Source organism: Mauremys reevesii, linkage group 5 (assembly GCF_016161935.1).
Source record: "Mauremys reevesii isolate NIE-2019 linkage group 5, ASM1616193v1, whole genome shotgun sequence".
Taxonomy (NCBI): Eukaryota; Metazoa; Chordata; order Testudines; family Geoemydidae; genus Mauremys; species Mauremys reevesii.
Window position 1 is genome coordinate 87,596,063 of NC_052627.1, and position 15,666 is coordinate 87,611,728.

The 15,666-nt window shown below is 46.2% G+C and overlaps 1 protein-coding gene and 1 long non-coding RNA gene across 6 annotated transcripts in view; one reads left to right on the forward strand and one right to left on the reverse strand.

Moving 5' to 3' along the window:
• Nucleotides 1–9,466, reverse strand: part of CRACD (capping protein inhibiting regulator of actin dynamics) — a 224,358-nt gene extending 214,892 nt beyond the window's left edge. For 2 of the 5 annotated variants that reach the window (XM_039539504.1, XM_039539502.1), the window contains exon 1: nt 9,439–9,461. The gene's annotated coding sequence lies outside the window, so the exon portion shown is untranslated. Of the gene's footprint in view, nt 1–9,438 lie in introns of all 5 variants that reach the window. The other 3 variants (XM_039539500.1, XM_039539498.1, XM_039539501.1) reach the window with 3 other exon arrangements.
• On the forward strand, nt 3,482–14,969 carry LOC120405757. The gene is made up of 3 exons (XR_005598828.1): nt 3,482–3,536; nt 4,323–4,445; nt 14,036–14,969. It is a non-coding gene; the product is annotated as an uncharacterized LOC120405757 (long non-coding RNA).
• The last annotated feature ends 697 nt before the right edge of the window (nt 14,970–15,666 follow it).

The window sequence follows — 15,666 nt, forward strand, 5'->3', positions numbered from 1 at the left end:
CCCAGGACCTCACCCTCTGTCCAACTAGCCCTGTTTTCTGTCCCCTGACTGCCCCGACCCCATCCACCACCACCCCAAAAGACCGCTGGAACTCCCACACCTACCCAACCCCCCCATTCCCCATCCCCTGACTGACCCCCCACCCCTGCCCTCTTATCCAACCCCTGCTCCCAGCCCAGCCCCCTTACCATGCCACTCAAAGTGGCAGGAGCTGCAGAGCTGCCCAGAGTGCTGGTGCCGGCGGCGCGGAACACTGCGGCTCTGTGAGGGGGCGAGCGGGGGAGGGGCTGGGGGAGCCTCCCCAGCTAGGAGCTCAGGCGGGCTGGACAGGACAGTCCCACGGGCCGGATGTGGCCCGCAGACTGGAGTTTACCCACCCGCCGGCCCCTTTAATAACTGGTTCTACACCAGCTTCTAAATTTAACAACCGGTTCTTGAGAACCAGTGCTAACTGGCTCCAGCTCACCACTGGTCCTAGGCAATCGTCCCATTCACTGCCCCAGTTCCACTCCCTCAGTGGCTGATAGAGTAGAGGGCATACTGGGTTCCCCTGAGTTCCAGTCCAGGGACCCTCATCTTAGCAGTTCTGGGCTTCTGCTGTCTGCTCATTCTCTGGACTGCTTCCACTCCCTAGTTCCCCTTCTCTTATCTGGTGGGGTACCAGCTCCAAGAATCCCCCTCCCTCTTCCCAGGGAATAACTACTGCCTGCCTTTCTACAGCCTTTCCCCACAGCCCCCAAACACTCTCCCTTTTTCCTAGGGAGTTTCTCCCTCTTCTCAGCAGTTGCCCTTATCTGTAGACAGCTTCCTGCACAGCTGAGCCTGTTCCTAATTAGCTGCCTCCAGCCAAAAGCTCCAGTATGAAACCTAATTAACTGATTAGAGCCACCTAGCCCAAGTCTACTCTTGCAGGACTAGTGGGGGATCTCACCCCATCACAGGAGCTGTGGCACAGAGTTTAAGGTAAATAATGTGCATTAATTTTGGGTGCCCAATTTGAGATAACAAGAACCAGAGAATTTAGCATTATATACAGGGCTGGATTAACCTTTTGTGGGCCTAGCACCAAACATATTTGTGGACCCCCATAGGTGCAATGTAACATGGTGTGGTGGGAGGTTGGTTTCTGGAGCAAAGGGCCAGCCAGGGGCAATGGGGCATGGCAGGGCATGGTATGGCAGGGGCAGCCTCACTCTGCCCAGCCCAGTGCAAGGGCACTGTTTACAAACCGGCAGTTTCCAGATACACACTGGCCTGCTGCCTGGCGGGCCCAGGCCCATGCCATGCCACACAACCCCTTCCCCAACACCCCCTGACTGCCGCTGGAATCACTATGCCCAGCACCCCCCCATGGCCCCCCCACAATGCCCAGTACACCACACATAACCCCCACCCTAGCACCCCAACACACACAGATATCTCCCACAGCCTTACCACAACTACACAGCGCCCCCCCCAAACAGACCCCCTGCTGCCCATCATCCCAACATGCACAAACCTCCCCCACTGCCCAGCGCCCCCCCCCCCAAGTCCCTCAGAGACCCACTTCACCCTGCCCCCCAGCCACACTCACCAGCCCTTCTGAACCAGTGCGGAGCAGGGATCCCCACTCCCAGCACAGTGCTAGAGGGCAGGACAGCTGAAACTCAGGAGCACAGAGGGGCCCCACCCAGCCCTGCCTACCTGCCTGGCACTTGTGGTGTGCCAATAGCATAGAGGAGCCCTTTCCTTGCAGCAGCGGTGGAAGACACCCACTTCTCCAGCCTGCCGCTTCCACAGAGTGGCAGGGAGAGGCGGGCCTTGGCAAGCCTGAAGCGGATGGTCACCGGCCTGGAGCACCAGCAACTGAGGGCTCTTCACTGCCCCATCCCTGGCAGTGCTGGGGGTGGAGAGGAGCGAGCAGTGTGGGGAAAGGCTGGGTGGGGAGAGGAGCCAGCAGCTTGGAGTGCATCATGGGCCTGGTGCCAGGGCACCACTGTAAACTTAGTACTGATTATATAACACTTTGTGTTAAAAAAGTTGCAGCTATGAGTGCTCAGAACTTCTGCAAGTGAGACCCCTTGGTATCAGGTCTTCAAAGATCTCTGTGTAGCTTGAAAGCTTGTCTCTCTCGCCAACAGAAGTTGGTCCAGTGAAAGATATTAGCTCACCCTCACTGTCTCTCTAATATCCTGGGACTCAAAGGCTACAAAACTACATACACCATAGAGAATTATGCCACAGGAGAGTGGAGGTGTGTGTTAATAGCAGAAACAAAGAGAAAGGGGTGAGCTACTGAGGAAATCTTGATTGCTTTTCTTATGCAAGTTGTCCCATTGATTTCATCACCCTCATCTACACAGAATATCAACTTCATGAAGCTTTTTAACAGTGACCACTGCAAGATTTCTCTAACTCCTTAAACACGTACCCATTACCTGATGCAGTCTGTGCATCTAAATTGTGCATAACCTAGATTGCAAGCTCCTTGGAGCAAGGACTGAATCTTATTTTATGTGCACATACAATACTTGGGTGGCTCACCCCTTAAAGGCTGGAGGGCAGGGGCTAGCCAGTCTTGATTACAGAATGAGTCGGATTTGGGAGAGATTAGGGTGATTGCCCTATTAAGGGCAGGAGGCTGCAATGAGGGAGGAAATACTCAGGGATTAGAGGCTCCTAGGAATGAGCAGGTTCTAGCAAAGAGTCATCAGTAATTTTCCTTGGACTCCAGGGAGATACTGATGAACGTGGGAAGCTGAGTAGCAGATACTGCCTCCAGCCTCCTCAGCCTCCTGGGGAACCTGCATGGCGCATATAAAAAGCTCAGTGTTCTAGGGAGCTTTTCCTGCCAGGCATCTCAGGAGGGGAGGCATAGGCATATCCCATTGTCCCTGTGTTTGTGTGTGGCTCTGAAGTCTGAATTTCAAGAAGTCACACACACACAAAACAGCTGGTCCCTGGTCCTGGTCAGTCTGTGACTGTGAGGAGCAGGAGTGGAAGGACTAAGGGGTGCAGTACCAGTCCAGGTAAACTGGTGTGTGGGGGGAGGGGGTAGTGAAACCTGGCTGGATGGCGGAGCCACAGCCCCCCAGAGTGGGATGCTGCAGCAAGGAAATAATGCACAGAAACCCCTCAATCTCCTTGTAGAGCTGGGGGGGTGGAGGGGCAGATGCTGCATGCAAGCAGGGCTTTGGAGCTGTGCTCCAGCTGCAGGCAAAAACCTGCAGCTCCACTAGTCCGTGCTCCACTCCAAAGCCCTGCATGCAAGTTCCACTCGCCTATCCCCTTTTTATTTCTAGTCCTAGTTTTGTTGCATATAACATTGTTACACATTAAAATACATTTGTGTGTATTTACATTACTTTTAAAAAATTCCTGGAATCTGTATAAACACTCCCCTTCCCCCTCTGAAATGGGTTGGGCTTGTTTTGAAAGGCAGTGACATTTATTTATTTATTTTAATTATTGGTGAGACTTGGCAACTCTGGTTAGGACTGAGACTCTGGCAAGGAAGGGCTTGGAAGTGGCCTGCCGAAACAAGAAAACCTTTCCAGGTAGGGATGCCTGGGCGAGACCCTGATCATGCAGGGGAGGGACTACAAAGGCCCTAGACAGGAATGCCTGGGAGGAGGAAGAGAAACTTTGTGTTGAATGGATTTAGAAATGGGATTGTTTTGGGATTTTGAGTTTTATTTGCAGTTTACTTTAGACTAATAAACCCAGTCCCCAAAGATGGCTTTTTTGACCAAGAAAAAAATGGAAGTTTTATTTGAACAGTCTAAGGGGGGAAACTGATGCAGGCTACAGCATCACCCCAAACCATGAGGGGCACAAGATAGGCAGCCTGCCCAGTTACAGTACTCAACTAAGAAAGGTTAATATTAATTACAAAAAATAAATTGTAGAATCTCAAACTGTTTATTCAGAGAATAAAATGTTTTAATTGGTTTTTAAGTAAAGTAGAAAGCAATTGTCTTTATCTTTAAACAATGAAGAACAATTTGATTTCTTTCTGGATGGCTGAAACATGTAATTTATGAACCACTATTGAGCATAAATCTCTTCCACTGTCCAGAACTGGTGCACCGGACACCACACATAATTCCTCATTGCTCTTGCAATGAACCTTTCTTCAAACTTGATCTATTCCATAATTAAATCCATATTGGTTATAAGACTTCAGCCATTTAAAAGAGTTAACTCTGCTATTTTAGATAAAGCAGAGGAAGAGAATGCCATGAGAAGATAATTTCTTGCTGCTAGATATATATTGATAAAGGTATGTTTTCAAAAAAATTAATATCGCAATGACTGAAATAGACAATCATTTTGCCTTACAGATATAAGTGCACCACAATGACTGCACCATTATTTATCACTGCAACTATTCAGTGACAGTATAATCTGAGTGGATCAAGGAAGCAACTGTTTCAGGCAAAGAACAAATTATCCAGCGAGGAAAGGTAAAAACCAGCTACTTACAGTAAGAGTGGGTCTTCGAGTGCTTATCCACATATATTCCACTGTTGGTGCACATGTATCCAATGCACTCAAGTTTGCATTCTTTTGACCTGCAGTGTCCATTGGGTGCCATGCCTGCACCTTAAATGTGTTTGAACCGCTGAGAGCGTAAAGAGCAGAGCAACCCCAAGTGCCTCTCAGTTCTTTCACCAATACAGAAGTCAGGTCTTATTGAGACCCTGTAGTAGTGTGGACAGATGACAGGAGTGAAATATATATGGACAACACAACTCAAAGAATCACAGTTACTGTAAGGTAAATAATCATTTCTTCTTGGAGTTCTTGTCCAGATATATTCCACTGCTGGTGACTCACGAGCCATAACCTGGATTACCAAAGATGAGTGCTAGTTTACCTAAACAAGACTCCTACCAAAATTGGCATTAGATTAGAATGCTTCAGTGCTGGGTGAACGTGCACGCTGAGCCCCAGAGGCTGCCCTACATCTATCTAGTGTTAAAACATTTCTCAAAGAGCAACAGAAGCTGCTTGTGCTCTTGCAGAGTGAGCTGTCACTCTCATTGGTGGATCTATGCTGGCTAATTCATAGCCCACCCTGATGCAAGTAGGAAGCCAGTCAGAAAGTCTCTGTGTTGAAATGGCCTGACTTTCACCTCATTCTCATCCCCATAAGCTATGAACTGTCTTGGGGATACCCTAAAAGTATTAGTGTTATGAATGTAGAAAGTGTGTGCTCTGGGAACATCTAGGGCATGAAGCTTAGATTTAGTTTGAAAGTAGTTTTGGGGAAAAACACAGGGAGGTACATAACCTAGTTTAGATGGAAGCTGGATATATGAATTTTTATATGAATGTTGGGTGAGGTCTCCGGGCCAATCTACTCAGCACTGGTGAGGCCTCATCTAGAGTACTGTGTCCAGTTTGGGTGCCACAATTTAAGGAAGATTTGAACATGCTGGAGAAAGTCCAGAGGAGAACAATGAAAATGAGTGTTTTAGAAAACATGACCTATGAGGAAAAGTTGAAAGAACTGGGCATGTTTAGAGAGCTGGGCACATAAGCCTTTAAATATGTAAAAGGTTGTTATAAGGAGGATGGTGATCAGCTGTTCTCCATGTTCACCAATGGTAAGAAAAGTAGCAGTCTTAATCTGCACCAAGGGGATTCAGATTAGAGATATAGTTAGAACGTTTTTTTTTTTTTTTAATTAAACTATAAGGATAGTTAAGCACTGGAACAAGTTATCTAGGCAAGTTGTGGAATGCTCATCAATGGAGGTTTTTAAGACCAAGACAGACACCAACAGGCTTGGTTTAGGTATATTTAATCCTGCCTCAGTGCAGGCGGATGAACTAGATGACTTCTTGAGGTCTCTTTCAACCCTTTATTTCTATATACTGCTTTCAGAGTAATTCCATGGCTATTGTTTGTTGTTGTTTCGGTTTGGTGGAGGTTTCAGAAAGTGGAGGCAGTAACCAGGAGAACAGTCATTTCAGACTTGATTCTCACACGGAGGAATTTTATTGCAAATCTTAAAGTGGAAGGCAATTTGGGTAAAAGTGATTATGAAATGATAGATTTCATGATTTTAATAAAAGGAAGAAGTGAAAGTGGCAGAATAGGACAAAGGACTTCAAAAAAGCAGACTTTAAAGAACTCAGAGAACTGGTAAGTAAGGAAGAAGGAAAGGAAGGCAGGGAAGAAAATCTAAGGAAAAAGTTGTTCAAGAGAACTGGCCATTTCTCAAAGCCCCAATATTAAAGGCACAACAGCAAACTATCCTGATGTGAAGGAAAGATAGGCAGTATAGGCGCTCTTTAATTACCTGAAAATCAAAAAGGAATCCTACAAAAAGTGGAAATGCAGACAAACATGGACACATTTGCTAAGGATGAGTACAGAAGACTAGCACAAGCATGTAGGGATAACAGCAAAAAAGCTATGGAACAGAATGAGTTAGATTTAGCAAGGGGCATAAAAGACAATAAGAACTTTTTTTTACATTAGGAGCAAGAGAGAGACCAAGGAAAGTGTAGGTCTTATATTTATTGATGTAATAACAGATAACATCAAGAAGACTGAGGTGTTTAATGCCTATTTTACTTCACTCTTCACTAAACTGGTAAATTGTGACTAGATACTTCACACATTTAATATTAACAACAAGACAAAAGAACACGAGCCAAAATAGGGAAAAAACAGGTTAAAGAATATTTAGAAAAGTTAGATTCAAGTCAGCAGAGTCTGATGGAATTCATCCTAGGATACTTAAGGAACTATCTGAAGCAATCTCAGAAGCATTAGAACTAATGGAGGAGGGGTGAAGTCCCAGACAACTGAAGAAGAGCAAACATTGTTCCCCTTTTTAAAGGTAGGTTCTAAGAGGACACAGGGAATTATAGACCTGTCAGCCTAACTTTGATACCTCCTGTTCTGCCTGTCTTTCCTTCACATCAGGATAGTTTGCTGTTGTGCCTTTAATATTGGGGCTTTGAGAAAATTATTAAAAAATGTGTAAGCATGTAGAGGATAATAGGATTATAAGGAATAGCCAACATGGATTTGTCAAGAACAAATCACCCCAAACCAACCTAATTTTCTTCTTTGAAAGGGTTACTGGCCTAATAGATAGTGAGGAAGCAGCACTTGATTTTAGTAAAATTTTGGCACAGTTCCACATGACATTCTCATAAGCAAATTTGGCAGGGGGATATCTAGTGGGATTCTGCAGAGGTATATCCTGGGTCTGATACTATTTAATATTTTCATTAATGACTTGGAGAATATGCTTATAAAATTTGCAGATGTCACCAAGCTGGGAGGGGTTGCAAACACCTAGGAGGACAGGATCAGAATTCAAAACAACCTTGACAAATTGGAAAATTGGTCTGGAATCAAGAAGATGAAATTTAAGAGAGTAATGCAAAGTATTAAACTTAGAAAGAAAAAAAATAAAATGCACAACTACAAAATGGGGAATAACTGGCTAGACAGTAGTGCTGCTGAAAACATCTGGGGTTATAGTGGATCACAAACTGAATACGAGTCAACAATGTGATGCAGTTGCAAAAAAGGTGAATATCATTCTGGAGTGTATTAACAGGAATGTCTGATGTAAGATGTGGGAGGTAATTGTCTTAGTCTACTCAGCACTTGTGAGGCCTCAGCTGGAATACTCATTCAGTTCTAGGTGCCACACTTTAAGAAAGATGTGGATAAACTGGAGAGAGACCAGAAGAAATTAACAAAAATGATAGGAGGTTTAGAAAACCTGACCTATGCGGAAAGGTTAAAAAAACTTGGGAGGTTTAGTCTTGTGAAAAGAAGACAGAGAAAACCTGATAATAGTTCCCATATTTTAAAGGCTGTCATAAAGAGGATGGTAATCAATTGTTCTCCATGACTACTGAAGGTAGGACAAGTAGTCATGGACTTAACCTGCAGCAAGAGAGATTTAGGCTAGGTAGTAGGATAACTATAAGGATAGTTAACCACTGGAATAAGCTTCCAAGTGGGTCTGTGGAATCCCTGCCACTGCATCTGAAGAAGTGAGGTTTTTTACCCATGAAAGCTTATGCCCAAATAAATCTGTGTCTTTAAGGTGTCACCAGACTCCTTGTTGTGTTTGTGGATACAGACTAACACAGCTATCCTCTGATACCTGTCACTGTAGGTTTTTAAGAACAGGTTAGATCAGGGGTCGGCAACCTCTGGCACGCGGCCAGCCAATGGGGGCAGCGGGAAGCTGCAGCCAGCACATCCCTCGCCCGTGCCACTTCCTGCAGCCCCCATTGGCCTGGGACGGCGAACCGCAGCCAATGGGAGCTGCGACTGGCCGAACCTGCCGACATGGCAGGTAAACAAACTGGCTCAGCCCGCCAGGGTGCTTACCCTGGTGAGCCGCGTGCCAGAGGTCGCTGACCCCTGGGTTAGATAAACACCTGTCAGGAACGTTCTAGGTTTATTATGTCCTACCTCAGAGCAGGGGGTTGGACTATATGACTTCTTGAGGTCCCTTCCAACCCTACATTTCTCTGATTTGATGGCAAATGCAAAAGTGCCATAGGCTTCTTGACATAGAGGGGTGGATTTTGCTCCCTCTTGTTTGTTTATATAAAACATGTCTGTGGTAATAATTCACAATTTGAATTGTTAGTTCTTTTAGAAATGGGAGGGAAATTATGCATGCCCGATAACTAGCTCTTAGCGCTAAGATATTTATATGAAGTTGTGTTTCCTGAGAAGTCCACATACCTTGTGTCTGAAGGTTGTCCAAATGGGCTCCCCAACCAAATCTTTCACCAACATCTTTGAAGGCAATAGTGGAGACAATGGTACTTTCCTTGCAGACTTTCAGAGAGTCTTTACACCAATTAAATGACAGGATTTCTGGGGGAACATGCACTGACATATCCAGGTGATGCCTGCTGATATAGACTTTAACCACCCTTGCATGCAAAAAAAGATGAAGTCTGGCAATATTGAGTTACACATATGCAGAAGGCCATGTGTCCTAGGAATCTGAGACAAGCCCTCATCAGTGTCTTGGGATGAACTTGCTGTTGGGGTGAATGAGTCCAGTATAGTCTGTCATTCTTGTGGCAGACAGGTCATTGACATCTTGGAGTCTAAAACTACTCCTTTAAAACCTATTCGAGTTAGAGGTTAGTATTAATTTTTCTTTATTTTTAGACCTAAGGAAGCAAAAAGTTAGAGTCCATTGAATGGTTTGTTACTTGTTGATGCAACTTTCCACGAATGAGCCAGTTTTCCAAATATGGATAAACCTGGACTTCTTGTTTCCTGAGGTAAACTGCCTCTACCATTAGGCATTTTATGAATATCCTTTGTGCTGTTGATAAGCTGAATGGCAGCACCCTGTACTGGTAGTGGGAATTACCCACTTACTCCTTTTTGTGGGCAAGGTGAATCTTTATATGGAAATAAGCATCTTGGAGGTGAAGAACTACATACCAGTCATGTGGATCTAGGGCTGGAATCATCGCAGCCAGAATCCATCCTGAACTTGAGCTTGCCAGTAAAAGTGTTCAGCTGTCTCCTGGAAGTTATAAAGCTTGGTTTAGGCTTTAGCTTCCCCTCACCATGAGGCCCTGTCCCCTGCTGCTCCTCTACCCCCCCGCCCACCTCCTGGCCCCATCAGAGGCCAGAAGCCAAAGCACTGCGCAGCAATGGCTGTTCCCAGGCAGTAAGAGCTGCCCGGCTGGGGGACCTGACTCCGGGGCTGACAAAGAGCAGTGACTGCAGGGGGCAGGACCCAGGAGACCAAGCCAGAGTGGGTCAGTCCGGGCCACTCTGGGGAGCCCTAGACTGTCCACCTGCCCTGGGCGGCATACCTCAGTGAGCAGGGACATGGGCCGGGGGCTGCTTTCGGACACCCCATCCCCCACTGGGGCTTACTTCTCCGCTGCTACTGGAGGAGGTGGATTATAAATTGTCCTTAGACTCTGTCCCCAGAAGCTCCTGATTGGTCTTTTCTGCATTGGAGTCATGGCTCTTTGGGGTAGGGCCCGGTGCCCTAGCAGTGTAAGCGTTGACTGGCTAGCTACAGGCAGGGCATAATTCCCCAGATGTAGAGCCTGTAATTTTATGTTGGAGTCATGATTCCTGGGGTAGGGTGGGGACCTGACATGCTGGTCTGACACGGAACTCTGCACCCTGCTGGTGTGAGGGTTGCTGGCTGGCAACAGGCAGGGCATAATTCAACCTTTGTAGAGCCTGTAAGTGCTGCCTCAGGGCAGGTCTACACTAGGGGGTTAAGTCGACCTAAGTTACGCAACTCCAGCTACATGAATGACGTAGCTGGAGTCAACGTAGCTTAGGTCAACTTATTGCAGTGTCTACACTGCACTGAGTCAACGGGAGAAACTCTCCTGTTGACTTACCTTATATTTCTCATTCCGGTGGAGTATCGGAATTGACAGGAAAGCGACCCACTAAATCAATCCCCAGTGGATTGATTGTTGCAGCATCGATCCACAGTGTGTTGACATACCCTCAGGGAACATTGCTCAGATTTAAGCAGTGGGGTTTGCACGACAGCTCTGTCAGATCTGAATGGGGGCAGAGAAGTCCAGCAGGGAGATGCTGCAACAGCGGATCCAAGTGGTTGAAACCACCACTCTGCCAGATGAGGATTATAAATACTAACTGCAAGAAAATGAATAAAATTGAACCAACTTTTTCCACTATCAGAGGCAGAAAATCTGGTAGCCTGAGCTGAAAGGTGGACCCTTGTCCTGGAGCCTCCAGCAACAACATTGGATTGCCTCTAAATTCTACAGGTGGGGAGCATTAGACCACAACTAATGAATGAAGAGAGAAGCTGTGCAACAGAATAAGGCACTGCCCCCCTTTCTTTTTGGAAATCAGAAAGTAATCAGAGTTAAATTCTTACCCTCTGTGTTCATTTAGTACTTCTTCCATGGGTCCAAAATTTAGAAATGATTGCATCTCCCCATGCAACTTACTCTGGTGTGAGAGATCACTGAAAAGGGATAGGAAAGATGAGGGTATCGGGGCTGGGAAAGGCCTGGAACTTAATGAAATATCTACTCTACAGCTGCCAGGATGCATTGGTCCATAGTGATAGTGTTCTAGACCCCACAAAGATGAAATAAATGAATCCCAAATGGAGGAAATATAAGAGGAAGATCCAATAGAATTTGTATGCTACTCCTCACCAAGTCAAATCTGCTGCATTGATGATGAGGGCAATGAGCAGACTTGGTGTTGGATGCAGATGACTTTCCTCTGTGGAAATTTTGGCACTTTGTAGGGGGTTCAGGTTACCTATGCCAAGTATAAAAAGATTGCCTCTGCAGCAGTTGAGTCTTAAAGTCCTTCTGCTTTGGTGTCGGAGCATATACCCCTAAGGATCTAAATGTAGCATGTGAGTTCTTCAGGAAGAATAAGGCCTCTGTTATTTTAACATTGAAAAGTTTACATTCCTCAAATTGAAGATCCTCAGTTCTTAAGGGATCCCTGCTGACAAACCACAAGTATCTCCTCAAAGAAAGGGAGGCAGCCATGTATTTGGAAGCTATATTTACAGCATCAAGAGCTACTTGGAGGGATTTAATCACCACCAGTTGACCTTTGTCAATCAGTGACTAACTCTTTCTTGTTTACAAATTTAGATAAGGAGTCCCAATTCAAATAATCATAGGTTGCCAACAGGACCTGGTAATTGGCAGCTCATTTGGAAACTTGATGCAGAATAAGTTTTCCAAACATACTAACTTTTTGTGGCTCTTGCCTTTTAGTGTCCCATTTTGCTGGCTTTGTTTCAACCTCTCATTCACATCAGTGACAATTAATGACCCCGGTGCTGGTGGTCATAGAAAATTGCTGGAAGCTCTGGGAAGACACTTAGGAGTGATGGTCTGCTCTCTTTGATGCTGGTGCCAGAGAAGCAGGCACCTGCCAGAGCAATTTAGTTGGCTGCAAAAGCCTTTTATTGGTCACTGCAAGACATCCTAGCACTGAAGTGTGCAGGATGTCCAGGAGCTTGTATGGTGCACAGAATGTCCTGGACCATCTCTGCTGAAATCTCCAATGTGTCATCCATTCTGCTTAACAAGTCCACAAATGTATTGTTTACCTCATCAAGCTCAACCACAGGTGGGAGTATAGGACTGACCTCTGCAAGTTTACTTTGTGGTAAAATTAAAGTGCCTCATCTTCACTGAGTTTTTAATCTTGTGATAGCTCACAGCTACCTGAAGAGGGAGATACTGGTCTGTCCAGGAGGAATGTTTTCAGATGAGACTCCCTAGATCTTTGTCTTTTCCGTAATGTGGCTCTTGCCCAGACACAGTAAACATCTGGTGTGCCCATCATCTCCATGAAAGGCAATTTTTAAATCCTGGAGTCATGTTGAGTCATAATGACTAATCTTGGGGCGCAAACTCAGGCAAACCAAACAATTTTCTTCCTTAAATGGAGAAAGGAAACAATAAAAAAATCTCTAACACTAATGACTAAGTATTAAGTACCTAACTATTTACATTGCAAAGAATAGGGCACGCAGTGAGTGGAGATCGGGCATGGCACGACTTGTAGCCCCAGGCAGTGAGAAGGAAGTGAGAGGTGGTTGGGGTCATCCTACCTGTTCTGCCCTCCCCTGGAGGTGTGAGAACACTCAGGGCACAGGTGTGGCCCCCAACAGACACTGCTGGCCAAAGGAATCTGAACTCAAGTGTATTGGGTATATGTGCACTAACAGTGGAATAGATATGGACAAGCACTGAAAGACAAACTATTAATTGTTCTCAAGTTGTTCCAGAGTGTAGATCATATGTTCCTAGAAGTGGTTTTATGGAGTACCTCCTCCCATCTCTGAACTCATAACAGCTCTATGGCCACTACAACAGTTACTTACATGGAAAAGAAAAAATAATTTCTACCTATTTTAATGTTATTGAACAGCTAGGGAAGGAAAAGCCAGCACTACGATCAGCCAGCTCTCTGCAAACCACCATAAAACCCATGGACAAGAGGCTGCATGTTTTCTGCAAGAGCCTAACAACAAACTACTAAAAATGAAACTAACTAGCTGAATAAGAGTGGCACGAATTAAATATCGCAGACTGGAGGGAGTGGTCAGCAATGCTAGAAGTGTGCTGATTTGAAATGGGTTGCAGGCCTCAGAAATACAGTTTCTAAAAGGTGAGCCAGGTTGCTGAGAGGTGCACATTTTTAGTACTACTTGGGGGAAACACACTGATTCCATCACTTGCCAACCTCCTCCTGGGGTAGAACAAATCAGTGGTGCTGCAAGAAGCAGGCAGTGCTCTCCTTCTCTCCCCTTAGCAACCCAACACCATTGTCACAGAAGGAGAGTGGGAGGAGGGAGCAGAAAGAGCCCAGCAAAGAGCAGCCATGTTCCTTGCTCCCACTCCCCTTCCTTAAGCAACATGATGGTTCCTTTGCCCTTCCCCCTCCCTACAACACCCAACTGGGTGGGAGAAGGTGACCCCACTGCAGCCTTTCTCCTGCCATGCTCCAAGACTTGGGAGAAGAAACCCAGGAGCTGCAGGTGTAGCATAGGGGCACAACAGATGTGGAGACAGCAGACAGAATTGATTTGATGGTTAGCATCAATGGCCAGACAGATACGGGGGTGACAAGACTTTAAGACCCAAGTTTGAAAGTTTGTGTCTCAACAGAAGTTAGTCTAATAAAAGATATTACCTCACACACCTTTTCTCTATAAATTAGAAATGGATATTTTACATCATGAAATGGTATAATTGTTACATTTATTTGTACTGCTTACCATAAAACATTCAAAATAAAGTTGTAACAGATGGTAAAAAGTCTAGTTTTCAATGATATTTTAAATTCACAATGTTAGATGGCACAAACTGAACTATTTCAGTATACTGGAGTATTGATATTTTAGGAATGGCAACTGGTTGGTGATCACATACAATAACATTCGGCTATGTAGAATTAAGAGTTATCTACAAATAGTGAAATTAGCAAACAATTAACATTGTTATCTAAATTAAAGATTTAATTGAATAAATATTTACATCTAATTTTGCAGTTTCTTTTGCCAAGTGAAGAACAGTATCTTTCAAAGAATGGAACACTTGGGCCTAGTCTACACTACAGAGTTAGGTCAATGCAAGGCGGCTTACGTCAACCTAATTATGTCAGTGACTACACTACAATGTTCCTCCCACCGATGTAACTCACCTGCGAAGTCAACTTAACTTGACCTCTGCAAGAGGCATAACACTTAAGTCAATATAGGTTGATGCAGTGGCAGTATAGACACGACGTTACTTATGTCTACTTTAGTGGCCTCTGGGAGGTGTCCCACAATGCCCTGCCATGACTGCTCTGGTCACTGTTTTGAACTCTGCTGCACGGTGGCCAAGTACACAGGAATACACCCCACCCCTTTTTGAAATTCCACTTCCTGTTTGCTCGGCGTGGAGAGTTCACCTAGCCACTGCCCAGCTAAGCATGCTGGCTACACATTCCAAACGCACTCCTGCCTGAAGTGCACAGGAGGTGGTGGATCTCCTGGTTCTGTGGGGAGAAGAGGCGGTACAGGCAAAACTCCAATCCAGCCATAGAAATATGGACATCTATGAGCAGATCACTTGAGGCATGAAGGAGAAGGGCTACAAGAGGGACCTGAAAGTGAAGGAGCTACAGCAGGCATACCAGGAGGCAAACAGTCGCTCCTGGTGTGACGATGCAGATATGCTACTTTTACAAGGAGCTGCTTACAAGAGGTAGTGAAATAACTAGTGGAGGTAGACTGGCTATCTGCTTCTCATTGCCCAACACAGTTAGGTAGAGTAGGCCCTGCAAAACATACGTGCACTGGGATGTCCTGTGAATCCTCCATAGAGATCTCAAGGAAACTTTCCTGTATGTACTCTGCAATCTGTTGCTGAAGGTTTTTGGGGAGGGCTGCCTTATTTCTTCTGTCACAGTAGGACACTTTCCCATGCCACTCAGCAATTAATTGGGCAGGCATCATTGCAGTGCACAGGCTAGCAGCATATGGACCTGGTTCACAGCTGAACACGTGCAGCAGCTGTTTCCTTTCCACTTTCGTTACCTTCAGGTGTGAGATATCAGCTAAAGTCACCGCTGCCTGTGGGAAACGGTGCCAGTATTCAGTTCAATTGCCAGATCTGCAAACACTAGAGCCTGTGTGCCCTAGGGTGACCAGATCACCCAGGTCAAATATTGGGATGCAGGGGGGCGGGGGCAGAGGGGAAAAAAATGGCGGCAGAGCAAAAAAAAAAAAAAAACAAACAAACCCCACCCCCAATTCCTCCTCCCTCCACAAGCGCTGGAAGGAGGCCCGGGAGACTCAGGAGAGTGCAGGGCTGGGGTGAGTGAGAGTCCGGCCTGGCCCCGAGCAGGCAGGACTCGGGCGCGGTACCTGGGGGGGAGAGTAGGGGGTGGCCTGCGGGGCCAGGCGGCAGCTGTTCTCCCCACCTGGGCAGCAGGACTCGGGAGCAGCCGCTGCTGCAGCTCCCACTGCCGCGGGGGGAGGAAGTGGCCGCTGGCCAAGCTCAGCGCCTGCGGCTCTGGCGCCCACGAACCCCCCGAGCCTGAGCCTGCTGCGGGGACCCAGCGCGCACACTGCATGCGCCCACCCCCTTGCCAGTCGTGTCTGGGCTGGCTGCCCAGCTGGTGCAATCCCGCGGG